This window comes from Sus scrofa, chromosome 11 (assembly GCF_000003025.6).
Source record: "Sus scrofa isolate TJ Tabasco breed Duroc chromosome 11, Sscrofa11.1, whole genome shotgun sequence".
In the NCBI taxonomy this organism is placed as follows: domain Eukaryota; kingdom Metazoa; phylum Chordata; class Mammalia; order Artiodactyla; family Suidae; genus Sus; species Sus scrofa.
The window spans coordinates 33,413,580-33,428,490 of NC_010453.5; the positions used below are offsets into that span (position 1 = coordinate 33,413,580).

General features: G+C 35.2%; 1 protein-coding gene across 4 annotated transcripts in view; it reads left to right on the forward strand.

Annotated features, from left to right (window-relative positions):
* The window catches only part of TDRD3 (tudor domain containing 3), a 182,576-nt gene that overhangs the window by 156,024 nt on the left and 11,641 nt on the right, over positions 1 to 14,911 (forward strand). The window lies entirely within an intron of this gene.

Here is a 14,911-nt window from a genome sequence, read left to right on the forward strand (position 1 = left end):
TTAATCTTCACTATAGAGTGTGGATTATTTTCACCCTTTTTTATCCTTCCCACTCTCACCTTTCTTCTTTAATCTTCTCAGAATTATGTGCTTAGAAACATCAAAGCATCTCTAATGCTTGGAAATTCAGACCCTGTTGGCAAAAGTCCCTTAAGTCTTGTTATCCAGATCACTTCTCCATTAGTTAGTAAAGTTGATTGGGGAAATTTTGGGGAATATGATTGTGCCTCTTGTCCTTTCTTCTTCTCTGCAGGAAAGGAGATGGAAATAATTCAAAGTTAAAAGTCCTTCAGAAATCTCACTGAAAACCTAGATCCTTACCTTGAGGGGTAGTTATAGAAGAGAAGAGACAAGGGATTTAGTGGCCATTTCTTTGGTCAGCTCTTTGAGTTATATCTGACTTGGCCTCATCTTTGATTCTCAGTAAACTCTACCTTACCCTCAGCCAAACTAAATTTATAGTACCTGTTACCTCTGATGGGGGCTCAGTTGGTAGAAGCTGCATGGAAAGAAAGAAAGAAAGAGAATTTACCTTCTGGCATATATGGTTTCAGATCAAGGGATCTTTAAGAGGGCATGAGAAGAGCTTATAGCCCTACTTGATCCAACTGTCCCCCATAATCTAAGAATGCTTGATTTGGCTATGTGTAAATAATGGCAATAATAACCACTTACATGAACTGCTTGCCATTAATGTCTAATAACCATGGAGCACAATAACAGTTACTCATGTCATAATTAGATTAACCTTCTAAAATGTTTTATTTATTTTTTTACAGCCTTGAACCATTGACTTATGCTCAAAATGGTTTCTTGCTGAAGTAGCAGTATCATCTTTCACAACTAAAAATTAGAAATATTGAACTCTGAAAATGCAAATTGAAGCTAGTGTTAAATGTGTGAAAAATTAAATGATAATGTTCATGCTGGCAAAGATGCAGTGACATGAGTACTCTTAGACATTGCTGATGGCAGTGGAAATTTGTGTGATCTTTCCTGTTTTTTTTTATACCTTAAAAAACGTTCATGCCTTTTAATAATCCCACAGTTGTTAATCTCTGCTAGGGAAAGAGCAAAGGAATAAGTAAATTTCTGAGAGATGATCATTGCAGCATTATAATAGGAAAAAACTAGAAACTACATAAATGCCTAACAATAAGAATAGTAAAATAAATCATCATCCATCAGCTGGGTGAATTGTTTTACAGTTGTGATAAAAGATCATTATGAAGGCTATACTATCATTGAAAATATTTATGATGAATGAATAAAAGCAATTTATAGATTTGAGAATACACCAGTTGTTTAGTATAGTAGAATTATGTACAGTCTCTATGTGTATATACATATTTATCAATTTATAAACTTTATGTAATTTTGTATTGTGTTTTTTATTTGACAGCAAACAAAATAAAATTAGCAAGAGGAAGGTTGATCATGATTAGGGAATTTTAATCTTAGAAATTAAGTCCCAAAAGTTTGCAAAAAGGATCTGAAAATATGGGAGTTAAAAGAAGTAAGATAAATAAAAATCTAACTCCTCAATTTCTAATTTTGCCCTTTTGCCTTCAGTAAGGTTAACAGCAACATGATCATAGTTTTCCATAATAAAATACCATAATCCCTGAACTTGTTCCTGTCTATAATTAGTAAATGAAACACTCCTACGACAACCAATAGATTTACCTATGCAAAGTCTTACCACCTACTTTCAGTCTGTCCATACAATCTACTGCCCAGTTCCTTGCCAAATTCTCTCTTAATTTAAACTGTCCCCAGAACACTTAGACACCTTCAGAATTCAGTCTCTCTCGAGTGCTTTCAAATGCATAGCAGAGTACATTTCTCTAATGAAATGTTTATTTAGGCTCTGCAGGCATACTTCATTTTATTGCACTTTATTACGTTTTGCAGACACTTCATTTTTTACAAATTGAGGGTTTGTGGCAACCCTGCGTTGAGCAAGCCTACTGACACCATTTTTCCAATAGCATTTGCTCACTTTGTGTCCAGTCACATATTGGTAATTCTCATAGTATTTCAAACTTTATCATTATTATATTTGTTTTTCTTCTGTACAGCCTGGTGACCCAGTAACATACATGTACACATTCTATTTTTGCACATTATCATGCTCCATCATAAGTGACTATCGTTATTATATTTGTTGTGGTGATCTGTGATCAGTGATCTTCGATGTTATGATAGCAAAAGGATTTCAGTTCACCAAAGGCTTAGATGATGGTTAGCATTTTTTGGCAATAAAGTAATTTTTACATAAGGTATATGCATTGGTTTTTTGAGGCAAACTATTGCACACTTAAAGACTGTAGTACAGTGTTGGAGTTACCCTTGTAGCTCAGTGGTAATGAACCTTTCTAGTATCCATTAGAATGTAGGTTCCATCCCTGGCCTCACTCAGTAGGTTAAGGACCTGGCATTGCTGTGAACTGTGGTGTAGGTCACAGAGGCAGCTCAGATCCCACATTGCTGTGGATGTGGTGTAGGCCTGCAGCTGCAGCTCCCATTTGACCTCTAGCCTGAGAACTTCCATATGCTGCAAGTGTGGCCCTAAAAAGAAAAAAGAAAGAAAAAGAAGACTATAGTATAGTGTATATATAACTTTTAATGTGCATTGGGAAACCAAAAATTAACCTGACTACATTTATTATTATACTTCTTATGGCATTGATTTGTACCCCATCTTGCAATATCTCAGAGGTATTCCTGTACTAACCATTCATAGTTTCAGGAACAAGTATGTAATTATGATACTTTGACTCTTTGTCCCTGTCTTAATTCTTGATAAATTATTAAAATATTAAGTGTAAAGTGAAATTTTTATACTTGAGGTTTTCCTATTAATTTATAATTTGAAATATATATTATTCTATTTCAAAAAACTTTCTGAGCACTTATTATGTATCTTTATCTCTTCACCCAGATCAGTGCCCAACACAACACATTTCCTTAGAATGATTATGTGCTACGCAATTGGAATGCATAGATGAGCAGTCTCTACACTAAAGGAGTCAGACTAGCAGAGGAGCCCAACGAGTAAAGCACCATCTCTTTATCATGAACAGAGCATAGATGGAGAGTACTTAATTCAATCAGGGACTGACTCAGAGAGGTGAGGCCTTCCCTGATCATCCTATTAAAAAATAGCAATGCACCATCACACGAACTCTCTATCCCCTTTGCCCTGCCTCCTGCCTCCAGCCCCTAAGTGAAATCAGTATAGAAACAGCAGGGACTTTATCTCAGCTAATACTTCATTTAGAACAGTACCTGAAACATAAAGGACTTTCAATAAGTACTTGTTAAATCTGAATGAATGAAGTTTAATCTGAGTCTGGAAAGTCTTGAAGGACTTAGCTTGGAGAAAAAAAAAAAAGGGAGGAAAGAATACATAAGATAGGAAAAGTCTAGGAAGGCATGGTAGGGTGAGATATTTTGGCAGCAGTGTTATTGCCCTAGGACCTCAGCAAATTTCAGTGTTGGAAAATGCCCAGTGAAGATGGCTTTTAGCTTTTTGCTAGTAACATTAGTATAATCCTAGGAATATTAGTAAGATTTCAGGCCTTCTTGAGCCCATTTTCATGCCAGATAGTGATACATTAAATAGATAAAGATGTTAAGTATTAGAGCATTCTAAGACACATTGACTCTGTGTGTGTTTGAGTGTGCGTATGTGCAAACATATGAGGGATATCATTGTTTAAAAAGTTGTGGTTGCTAAATTGTTCTTTTAGAGTGGCTTATCTCAGTAAGGAGAGAAGAAAATAAGGTAGAAAATGTAAAAACTGCTATTTAATCTTTTAAGATTTAACCTACTGATTGACTTTTCTATTAACTGACACATTCACAGAGAGAATCCTCCTAACAGACATATTACCATTGTCTACCGCTAGCTGTGGAATTATAAAACAAAATTCAAATATTAAACCAGTTAAGAACATATTCTGTTCACAATCATAGAGTTAACTTATAAGCTACCATGGAATATTCTCATCCTGCAATTGAAGGTGATGGCCCATCATGGATCCTTTTATTGTTGCTACAATACCAAAATATTGAAAAAGGTTTCTGGAAAAAGAACCTAAATGACTTATTTCCAGCTTTTCCTAAGAGAGCTGAGGAAAGTAGTCTGCCTCAAAGTTTATGCTGCAGAAGTGATAACACTCATTAAACAGAGAAACAAGTTCTCATTGCAGCTCAATGGAAACGAACTCGACTAGTATCCATGAGGATGCAGGTTCAATCCCTGGCCTCACTCAATGGGTTAAGGTTAAGGATCTGGCATTGCCATGAGCTGTGGTGTAGGTTGCACACCTGACTTGGATCTGGCATTGCTGTGGCTGTGGTGTAGGCCAGCAGCTGCAGCTCCAGTTTGACCCCTAGCCTGGGAACTTCCATATGCCATGCGTGTGGCCCTAAAAAAAAAAAAAAAAACAAAAAAAAAACAAAAAAAAAAAACAATACTATGATGTTTACCAATTAAGAAATTGATGACCATCTCTTATTTAAAATGTATTATAAAATGTATTATAATTATACATTCTTAGGTAAATTCAGGGACTTGACAGTTATATATACAAAACAGAATTATTTGTATTCATCTAATCCTTTGAGGATAAATGTCTTGGAACGTGTGGTAGTTAATGTGAAGATTCTGGTGTGAAAATACTTGTATCGGTGAATTTTACTGCTTTATTATACCTTCCTTCTCACTAGTAATATTCTCAGGGGAGTTAATGCTCCATGTCTATGGATACCAAGGGTGGGGGAACATTAACTTGGGATGAATTTTATAAAGATAATTATAGTGAGCCCTTTGTATCTGTAGGTTCCACCAACTGTGGATATTGGAAAAAATTATTTGGAAAAAATCACTGAAAGCTCCAAAAAGCAAAACCTAACTTTGCTGCATGCATGCAACTACTTCATTGTATTAGGTATTATAAGTAATCTAGAGATGATTTAAAGTATACTGGAGGATGGGTATTTGTTATATTCAAATGCTATACCATTTTATATAAAGGACTTAAGCACCCACAGATTTTGATATGGAAGGGCAGTCCTGTACCCAGTCCCCCCTGGGTATCAAGGACAAATACACTCTATTTGGTAAGCTGGTTGGATTTGCCCCACTAAAGAAGATTGCCTCTAGGTTCCTTTTCTTCTGTAGAAGAAAAATGAACGTGTTGCTAATTGACCACTTTCTCAGCCTTGCTTTTGTATTACATTGGTTATTAACACCAATAATTGTAAAATCACTTTGTAAATGTAAAGTGCCACATAAAGCCTGTTTGGCCTTATGTATCTGCTACCTCTATAACTTACTAGGCTAATGCAGTCAAGTTTCTTGACTCAAACCAATAAAAGAAAAACTGTGTTTTATATGGCGTTATAAAGAATAGACCTTTATCCTTATGAAGAAGTAATAATAGCTCATTTTATTGAACACTTAACTTTGTATCCAACATTATTCTAAGCTCTTTTACTTAACATTAATTCATTTAAAGTATAGTGGCTACTTATTAATGGTGTAGTCATTTCTGGGTAGTTCATTCTCTCATTAAGTCATTCAGAGTAGACAGTGCTCAGAGTAGATAGCATCGTGGGCAATTTGTGTTTTACAGTAAGAACTATAGCACCTAATGATATCACATCTATTTCATTTTATTAATTTCATGATGCATTTAAAATGTAAATGAGATGGAAAGCACTTGATTTTGATCGATTAATATAAGCCCTGTAAGTGTTGAGCATGATCAGTAATTCTCTCCTTTACCCTCTGTATTCACTGGGATGTGTGGAAAGAGCATGGATTTTAGAGTCCAACATAACCTGAGCAAGATTCATAATCTTTTGGTTGTTGTAAGGAGCAAAGTAGCTGCTCAGTAAACATTTTGTTCCATCATTGAATGATGGAAATGCCTGGTACAGAGGTTCTTGATTACCATGGGTTTCATTTCTTTAGTTTTCCTTCAAGGCTTTGGAAATAGCAACCTCCCTTATTGTTCACTTCCTCAGAGTGATGTTTGTTGACCTTTGACTGCAGCAGTAGTTACTGATTAGAACTTCCAGATCTGGAGTTGGATATGCATCCCAAATTATCCCTCTTGGAAGGAAACCCAAACTGCTTCTTTGTAACATCCTTTTCTTCAAATTAATTCTTTTTTCCTTTTATATGTCCTATTAAATTTTTCTTTTCTGTTTGAACCTTACTAGTATAATGAACTTCTATATTAAAACTTTTACAGTGAAGCCATAATATAAAAATCCACATCTTTTAAAGTAAACTAGTTTTTCTTATAAAATGAAAGAACTGTGATCCTTTAAGCTAGTAGTATTGGCTGCAGAGTTATAAAATTTCCATCATGTTCTTTATGAAAACCATTCTCTTTCAGACTTTTGAAATCCTGTGGTTTGTCACAGGCATCACAAATTGGTGACTTCTGTCCCAGCTCTGACAGAAAGCTTTCCAGCCTGTCCAGCTATCAGTGCACCTACTGCTTAATATTGATAGGATTCTTGTCAGACCCGGGCTTTTGCATAAATTAGTGTTTAACCCTGGATGGGCTTTTTCTCCTCATTTCAGTCTCGCTTTTAAAATACTGTCACCCTCCTATCCATAGATAATGAAAGTAAAATTTGACTATGTATTATACATTTTACACTCTGAGGGGGTACCATAAACTTCCCTAGTCTTATTGATTAGTAATTCTTGGTCAATTTTACCAGTTGTTGTGTAATATGGATATCATCACTGAGAGTTTGCTCTCCCTTCTCATCCAGAGGATCTATTTGCCTTACTTTTTTATTTTAACAAGCAGCTTACATTGTACATGGGGGAGAAAGTGAAAAGAAGGTGAAGGAGTTCTGAATTGCGTGAAGAAGTACACTTTAAATAATATTATGAATGAATTTGGAATTTTTAAAAATTTTTTTTTTTTTACCTTAGTTCTTTTCCAGAAGGTAGTAAGTCTTTGAAACACCCAAGAAAATGTAAAGCAGAGACTTCACACCTTCTTGATTTATTCTTGCTGTCATTGTCCAGCCATGGATGAATGGAGAAGGAGAAATAACTTAGTTCTTGAACACTGAGAATATTTACATATTCAATAGGAACAAACATTTATTATGCTTTCCTTTGAGTACAATGATGAGCAAACTACTTTCCAAAGAGTATATTATCAGTTTGCCTAGCCTATATTGAACATCTCAGATATTTCAGGTATGGAACTGTGTGTGACTAAAAACATGATTCATGAATTTCAGTAAACCTAGAAATAGTATTATTACAGCAAAATATAAGATGTTTAATAGCCTTAAATAAATTAGATGATATGTAGTGTCTAATTTTTCTTTACCTAAGTCGATAGAAATAAGTCTCTCCCTCATTATTCTTGGAGAAAATTTTCCTGATACCTTTTTCTTTCTTGAGACATCTAACCATCAAAAATGATTGAGAAAAGAAGCTAAATTTGGAAAGAGAATTACTTTTTTTTTTCTTCTTTTGTCTTTTTGCCTTTTCTAGAGCCACTCCCGAGGCATATGGAGGTTCCCAGGCTAGGGGTCCAATCAGAGCTGTAGCCACAGGCGTAAACCAGAGCCACACCAACTCGGGATCCGAGCCGTGTCTGCGACATATACCACAGCTCATGGGAACGCCGGATCCTTAACCTACTGAGCAAGGGCAGGGATCGAACCCGCAACCTCATGGTTCCTAGTTGGATTCGTTAACCACTGCGCCACGACAGGAACTACCTAGAATGACGTATTTTTTAAAGTTAACCCCATCATATACCAAGCATTTTGAAATCTCAACATGAGGAAAATTTTCATAAATTCAAGCATTACTAAGAGTCATTTATACTTAGGGAACAGCAAGATGATATATCTTAACTAACTTATTGAAATAAATTAGAATAAATGATCGAGAGTGTAAAGATTAGAGTTACTTCTGTAAAAACCTGCTTATAATTGGAACATATATACCAGGCACCATGTGTAGGTCTTAACCTACATTAACTGATTTAATACCTACAGGAACACTGTAAAATAATTATTAGTATTCTTATTTTACATACATGGAAAACTACAAATACAAGTTCAGAGCTGTTAAGTATGCCTAAAATTAAGCTAATAAGTGGCAGAGCTGATATTTAGTTTTCAGACATGGTGATGTCATAGCACATGATTCTACATTTCAGCTGTAAATGAAGAGAAATGATACCAACCTACTTGAGGGTTTTTGTGGGCTTTAATGAAATGATGTATATAAACATTTTATCATAGCAATAAGTTTGTACTCAGTCTATCTAATATACTATTTTGTTAAAGCATCTTTCAACCATGTAGTTCACTCAGTCTTTGGTTCTCACAAATTTAGAGTATTTAAAATAGAGAACAAAGAGGTATGGGTATAGAGGTATCAGCTAATATTTCTCAAGGGACTAGGAAATATTTATATAGGGTAGAAAAAGAACCAATCCATTCCTTTTTAGCATTTCTATTGCTAAAAGAGCTTAATCTTATACCAAGAATCTCTGTTTAATCTTCTAATTTTCACTGGAATCTAGTTTGAAGTTTAAACTACATTTTAGCCACCCATCTATGTTCTAGGTAGTAGTCCTCCAATTTCCACTAAGCAAAAAAAAAAAGGCTAACAAATTACCAGAATAACTTTTCAGAAAATGGACTTCAATTGCAGTTCAAGTTAAAACTTGATTGGGAAAATAGTTCTCTTCACATATAGAATGAAATAGTCCTAGGAGTAGGTTGTAGAGATTTTGCTTGATGACAAGTACAATATGAGCAAGCAGTGATCAAGCAGCTGCTGAAAATATTAAAGCAAGGTCATATTGCAGTAATACATAGAGTTTGCTCATCATGAGAAATAATAGTATTGTGTTCCAAGCAGACCGTATTTGCGGTATTAATACTAGGTTATATAGAATAGTAAATATTAAAATGTATTATGGAGTTCCCGTTGTGGCTCAGTGGAAACAAATCTGACTAGTATCCATGTGGAAGCAGGTTTGATCTCAGCGGGTTAAGGATCCAGCATTGAGGTCTCAGACAGGCTTGGATCTGGCGTTGTTGTGGCTGTGACATAGGCCAGCAGCTACTGCTGCTGTGATTCAGACCCTAGCCTGGGAACCTCCATATGCAGTGGGTACGGCCCTATAAGTAAATAAATAAAGTGTATTAAAGAAAAGATGATCAAAATGATGGGAGATTCTGGAAATAATGGTATTTGACAAATGATTTCAGGAACTGAGTCTTGATTTTAGAAAATAGAAGGCTAAGGAAAGTTATAATACTTGTTTCAAAATAATTTAAAATCTTTCATTGGACAGAGGCAATGGGCCTAACTAGAAAAGCCTAGGTTGTCACACCTTCTAGGGGAAGGATACAGAGGAGTCGAGTTGGCTACCTGAGGAAGCCTGAGCTCCTTTCACCAGGTATTTGAAGGAGACAAAACCATCACATCAGCTGTGTGAGATGTGGGGGATGAATTTTGTACCTTGAAGATCAGATCTCTGATTCATGGGCTACCTCATACTTCTAAAATTACAGCTTTAGAAGTTCCCATCATGGCGCAGCAGGAATGAATTTTAGGAACCATGAGGTTGCAAGTTTGATCCCTGGCCTTGCTCAGTGGGTTAAGGATCTGGTGTTGCCATGAGCTGTGGTGTAGGTCAAAGACGCAGCTTGGATCCTGCGTTGCTGTGCCTGTGGTGTAGACAGGCAGCTGTAGCTCTGATTGGACCCCTAGCCTGGGAACCACCACATGCTGCGGGTGTGGCCCTAAAAAGCAAAAAAAAAAAAAAAAAATTACAGCTTTATCAACTAGCCTCATAATTGATAAGGACGTTTAAACATCTATTTATGTTTCACTAAAGAGAAATAATTTTAGTTCACTAGACAGACATCATTAATATGGTTTGTTGGGTGTGAATGAGATTTAAATGTGAAAATGATGTTTGTTACATAGGGTTGCTATCTGCTATAAGATTTGAATTTTTAATTCTTTTCCTGTCAGTGTAATGTTCCTTAACCTACACTAAGGGAGATAGTGAAAACATCAGCAAATGATTTTATTTTCTGTATTATTAGGTATTATAACTTTTTTCTTATATAAAGCATGTCATCTCCCTTCTCTACTCCAACACTCAGTACATTAAAATGGCAAAAATCTGGCCTGCATTTTATCAATTTGACATGGAGATTTTTTTCTAATTCTCTTTCTTAAATCTCTATTACAGGTCACTGAAGCATACCATTACTATTCGTCTCAAGTAGTCAGTTACACAAAATCTATCAGGCCAACTTAGAATAAAAGGCAGTCTAAAATTATGCTGCAGTAATTATTACTTTCAGAGAATGAATTAGTTAATTCCTCTTAAAGTATGTTTTATTATCTACCAATTTAAGATGTAAAAGTGATATAAATTATGAGAGTGAAATGATGTGACTGATTAGTGCTCATAAGTTTTAACCACAAAATATTCTAAAGCATACTTGTTCAATTACCATATTTGGGAAAACAGTTGCTTTTGCAAAGATAATTTATAGGCATTGACCTGAAATATCAATATCAACCAGCATAGATGGGCATTTTTCATTATTAATCATCATTATTATTGTCTGCTTTTTAAACAGTGTATCTAACTGATTTCTTTTGACTGCATTTGCTAAAATTTTAAGAGTATTAGAGTATAAAGACAAGATATTCAAAGAGGTTAATCATGTTAATTTATTTTTAGTTTTTCTAAAATATATTCATATTTTATGCAAATAGTAGCTATAACTTTTGATCATTTTCAATAATGTCTTTGCTAATTTCCTCCTTCTCTTTGTTCTATTTGCCCTTTTTTCTCTGTAATTAAAAAAAAAAAAGACTTCTTCCTAAAAGAAACAAAAACAGTGGTAACAATAGAATGATTTATAACCTGAAATGATTAGTTTTTGTGGATAGACTTTTTTTTTTAATTTCTGAAGAAATAAAAGGAAGCAAGTGGCAAGAGTCTTTCTCCTTGCATTGGCTTTTTCTTTCCTGCAGTGGCTTTTCCATTTGCCTTATCTGATGAAAGTAGTTTGAGGATTACTCTTAACAACTGTCCTGAATCTTAGCAAAGTCTCTGAGTCTAGACATTTTAACTGAAGTGGGCATGTATATATTATTGTTAAAAAATTACCTAATTCAGAATAATAGACAACCTAAATGGCTTCTTAGCTGAACTCTTTATAGGCGTTATCTCAGAAATTCTCCTTGTAAACCAATGAGGTCATTACTACTGTCTGTATGAGAAAACTGGGACATAGAAAAGTTGAGTAACTAGGAAGTGGGGGAGTCTAAACTCAGTCTCAGATCTAACCTAAGAGACCAAGGTTTTAAGTCTTAAACACCGATGCCATTATAAAGTGTCTTTCAAGGATCTTTGAGTATATTGGTGTCTTTTGGAGCAGAACTATGCTTTCTACCCTGACTTCTGGACAAAATTTTGGACTCTATTTAAGAACATTTAGCTTTAAAAGAGGAAATGAATTGTAGAGAGGTACACATTTTTACAAATCATATGTAAATGCCATATGCCATATGTAAATGCCATAGACTCCACTATGGCATTTCAACAAAGATACTCACCATTAAATGATATTTATACTAGCCTCAGGACAGAAACCATCTATTTATTTTAAATTGATTTTAAACTAGCTATTAGCAAGTTTAATTTATTATTATTAAACTACTTTTTCTTATTAGAAAAAATTAAGCAAAACTGTCTGGAGTAAGGCATGTAAATATACACTGTGTGAAGCCATGGAAAGAACTTTGGTGTGGACAGCCAAAGGGGTCTTTTGAAGCATGGCCTCTTACTTTGAGAGTTACTCTGAGCCTTAGTTTGTTCATCTGTAGAATGGCGAGATTAAGTAATTCAAAGCATTGTTGCAAGGATTAAATGAGATAATGCAAAATGCCAGGCATGTAGTAAAATAATCATTCATTCCCTTTTTTCCTATTCCAATTTTCAAATCAAGTTAGGTGTGTTTTGAATTGAAGAGTTTCTACCTATACTTTTATTATTTGAAATTTGGTAAGTGACATGTTCCCTAGTCTTTTCTGTACTACATTCTCCTAGTTGAAATGTGTATGCAGCCTTTTGCTGTGAGCTGAATTTTCTTGAGTGCCTAAGCTGTCAAGAAAAATAGCTTGCAGCAACATGGATGAAACTAGAGACTCTCATACTGAGTGAAATAAGTCAGAAAGAGAAAGACAAATACCATATGATATCACTCATATGTGGTATCTAATATACAGCACAAATGAACCTTTCCACAGAAAAGAAAATCATGGATTTGGAGAATAGACTTGTGGTTGCCCATGGGGAGGGGGAGGGAGTGGGAGGGATTGGGAGTTTGGGGTTAATAGATGCAAACTATTGCTTTTGGAATGGATTTGCAATGAGATACTGCTGTGTAGCACTGAGAACTATGTCTAGATGCTTACAACGCAGCACGATAATGGGAGAAAAAATTATGTATACGTGTATGTGTAACTGGGTCCCCATGCTGTACAGCAGGGGAAAAAAAAGTGTGTTGGGGGAAATAACAATAAAAAATAAATTTAAAAAAACAGCATGTTTACCATACATTAAAGGATAGAAGAATTTAATGATGTTAGAGGAGACACAATAGTGCTTTAGCTAATATGTAAACACCCAGTTTTCTTCCATGTTAAAGTTCAGTTGCCTTGTTTAAGTAGTGCTTTAGTTAGCAGAGTAAAGAATAAAACCCTTGAGCCAACTATTCAGATGATTTCCTAATATCTCATGGAATCATCAATAATTTCAGTTCTTATGTAGCTTTAGAGAATATACTCTTTTCTACAAAGAGCCACAGGGAAATGCCTCAGAGTTCTCCTGAAATTCCACATAATATAGGAATAAAAACCAACATTGCTTTATGTCAGCCATGCACTTTGGACCACTTGTTTAGTAATTAGATTTTGAATTGAATCATTGTGCTTTTGGTCTTGAATCATTGTGGGTTTTTTTTTTTTTTTCTGCCACAAAATATTTGGTTTAAATAAATCATTACTGAACATAGTACATTAAATAGATGATCTTAGAGCTGCTGTCAAGGGAAGGGAGAGTATAATTCCACATTGTGCTTTATTCTAAAATGGTATCTTGTTTTATTCAAAGTTTCAAAAACAGATAAATTAGTCTATTATCATAATTTTTTCTTATTTTGTTTATCTATAATACCTTTGTCATATGCTAATGGCCTGAGGGGGTTTTTTTTCCCCATTACATATAGAAGATGAGTTTTTAATTGTCAAATGGGAAATTTAATTTATAGAAGTCAAAAGCAGGGTTTAGATTTTCTCTGTGGTAGCCTGCAAAGGCAAAAGGGCTCTGAACTCTGAGTCAATTTGATTATCTCCAGTTTTGACATGCACTGTATCTATGTTTCTTGCTCACATTACTCAGAAGCATAGTGTGAAGGGCAGACAGGACTGTAAATGAGAAGCCTGTGTTCTGGTTCAGGTTATAGTACTAATTACTTGAGCAAATAATAGCTTGTTTGTTATTTGGACAGACTGTTCTTACAGAAATATTTTATTTGGTATTCTGGTTCCAGGCTACTACAGGTCCAGTTTATTTTGTAGTCTATTGAATTGGTATATATATATATTTTTTTTATTATTATTTTTTGCTATTTCTTTGGGCCGCTCCCTCGGCATATGGAGGTTCCCAGGCTAGGGGTCGAATCGGAGCTGTAGCCACCAGCCTACGCCAGAGCCACAGCAACATGGGATCCGAGCCACGTCTGCAACCTACACCACAGCTCACAGCAACGCCAGATCGTTAACCCACTGAGCAAGGGCAGGGACCGAACCCGCAACCTCATGGTTCCTAGTCGGGTTCGTTAACCACTGCGCCACGATGGGAACTCCTGAATTGGTATATTTTTTAAAGGGACAGTTGGTGGAGTTCCTGTCGTGGCGCAGCAGAAATGAATCCGTCTAGGAACCATAAGGTTGCGGGTTCAAACCCTGGCCTCGCTCAGTGGGTTAAAAATCTGGCATTGCCGTGAGCCGTGTAAGTTGCAGATGCGTCTCGGATCTGGCGTTGCTGTGGCTGTGGTGTAGGCTAGCAGCTACAGCTCTGATTGGACCCCTAGCCTGGGAACCTCCATATGCTGCAGGTGTGGCCCTAAAAAGACAAAAAGACAAAAAAAAAAAAAAAAAAAGGACAGTTGGTAAACTAAAATTCAATGTTGATCATAATATATGACTCATATAGGCAAAACTGTTATCCGTAATCTTCAATTACTCTATTATTCTTCAATTTTCAGTTACTCTAATATAATAGAATATTAGTATAATTGATCTAAAATAGATTACTTAAAATATTTTAAGTTCTACTTCTCGAAACCATTATATGATTTTTTTGTTTTTAATTTTGAATGGGACAAAGGTATTTTATTTTATTACTTGGACTAAAAAAGTAAAATCAAGGTCCCAGTTTTCCAGTGGGAACCAAGAGAAAATGTTAGGAATATCCAAGGTAAAATCACAATTAAACACAACCTAGGGCCAATTCAGAAAGTTCAGTAATCTTCAAAGTGGTTTTTACACATTAATTAATCCTCATGGCATCCCAAGGATGAAAGAAATATAATTCTCATATTCTAGTTACTGATAACTGCAGGAAGAATCTGAATGGATCAAGATGTGCCATTTCAATACAGCAGGTCAAGAAATATTTCATCAAATATTAAGGATGTACCACATCAGCACTGCATGAGGCACAAAGCATCCCACTAATGTGGCCTATTTTACCGCTATTCTTTTTTTTTTTTTTTTAAAGACTATTTTTAGAGCAGTTTT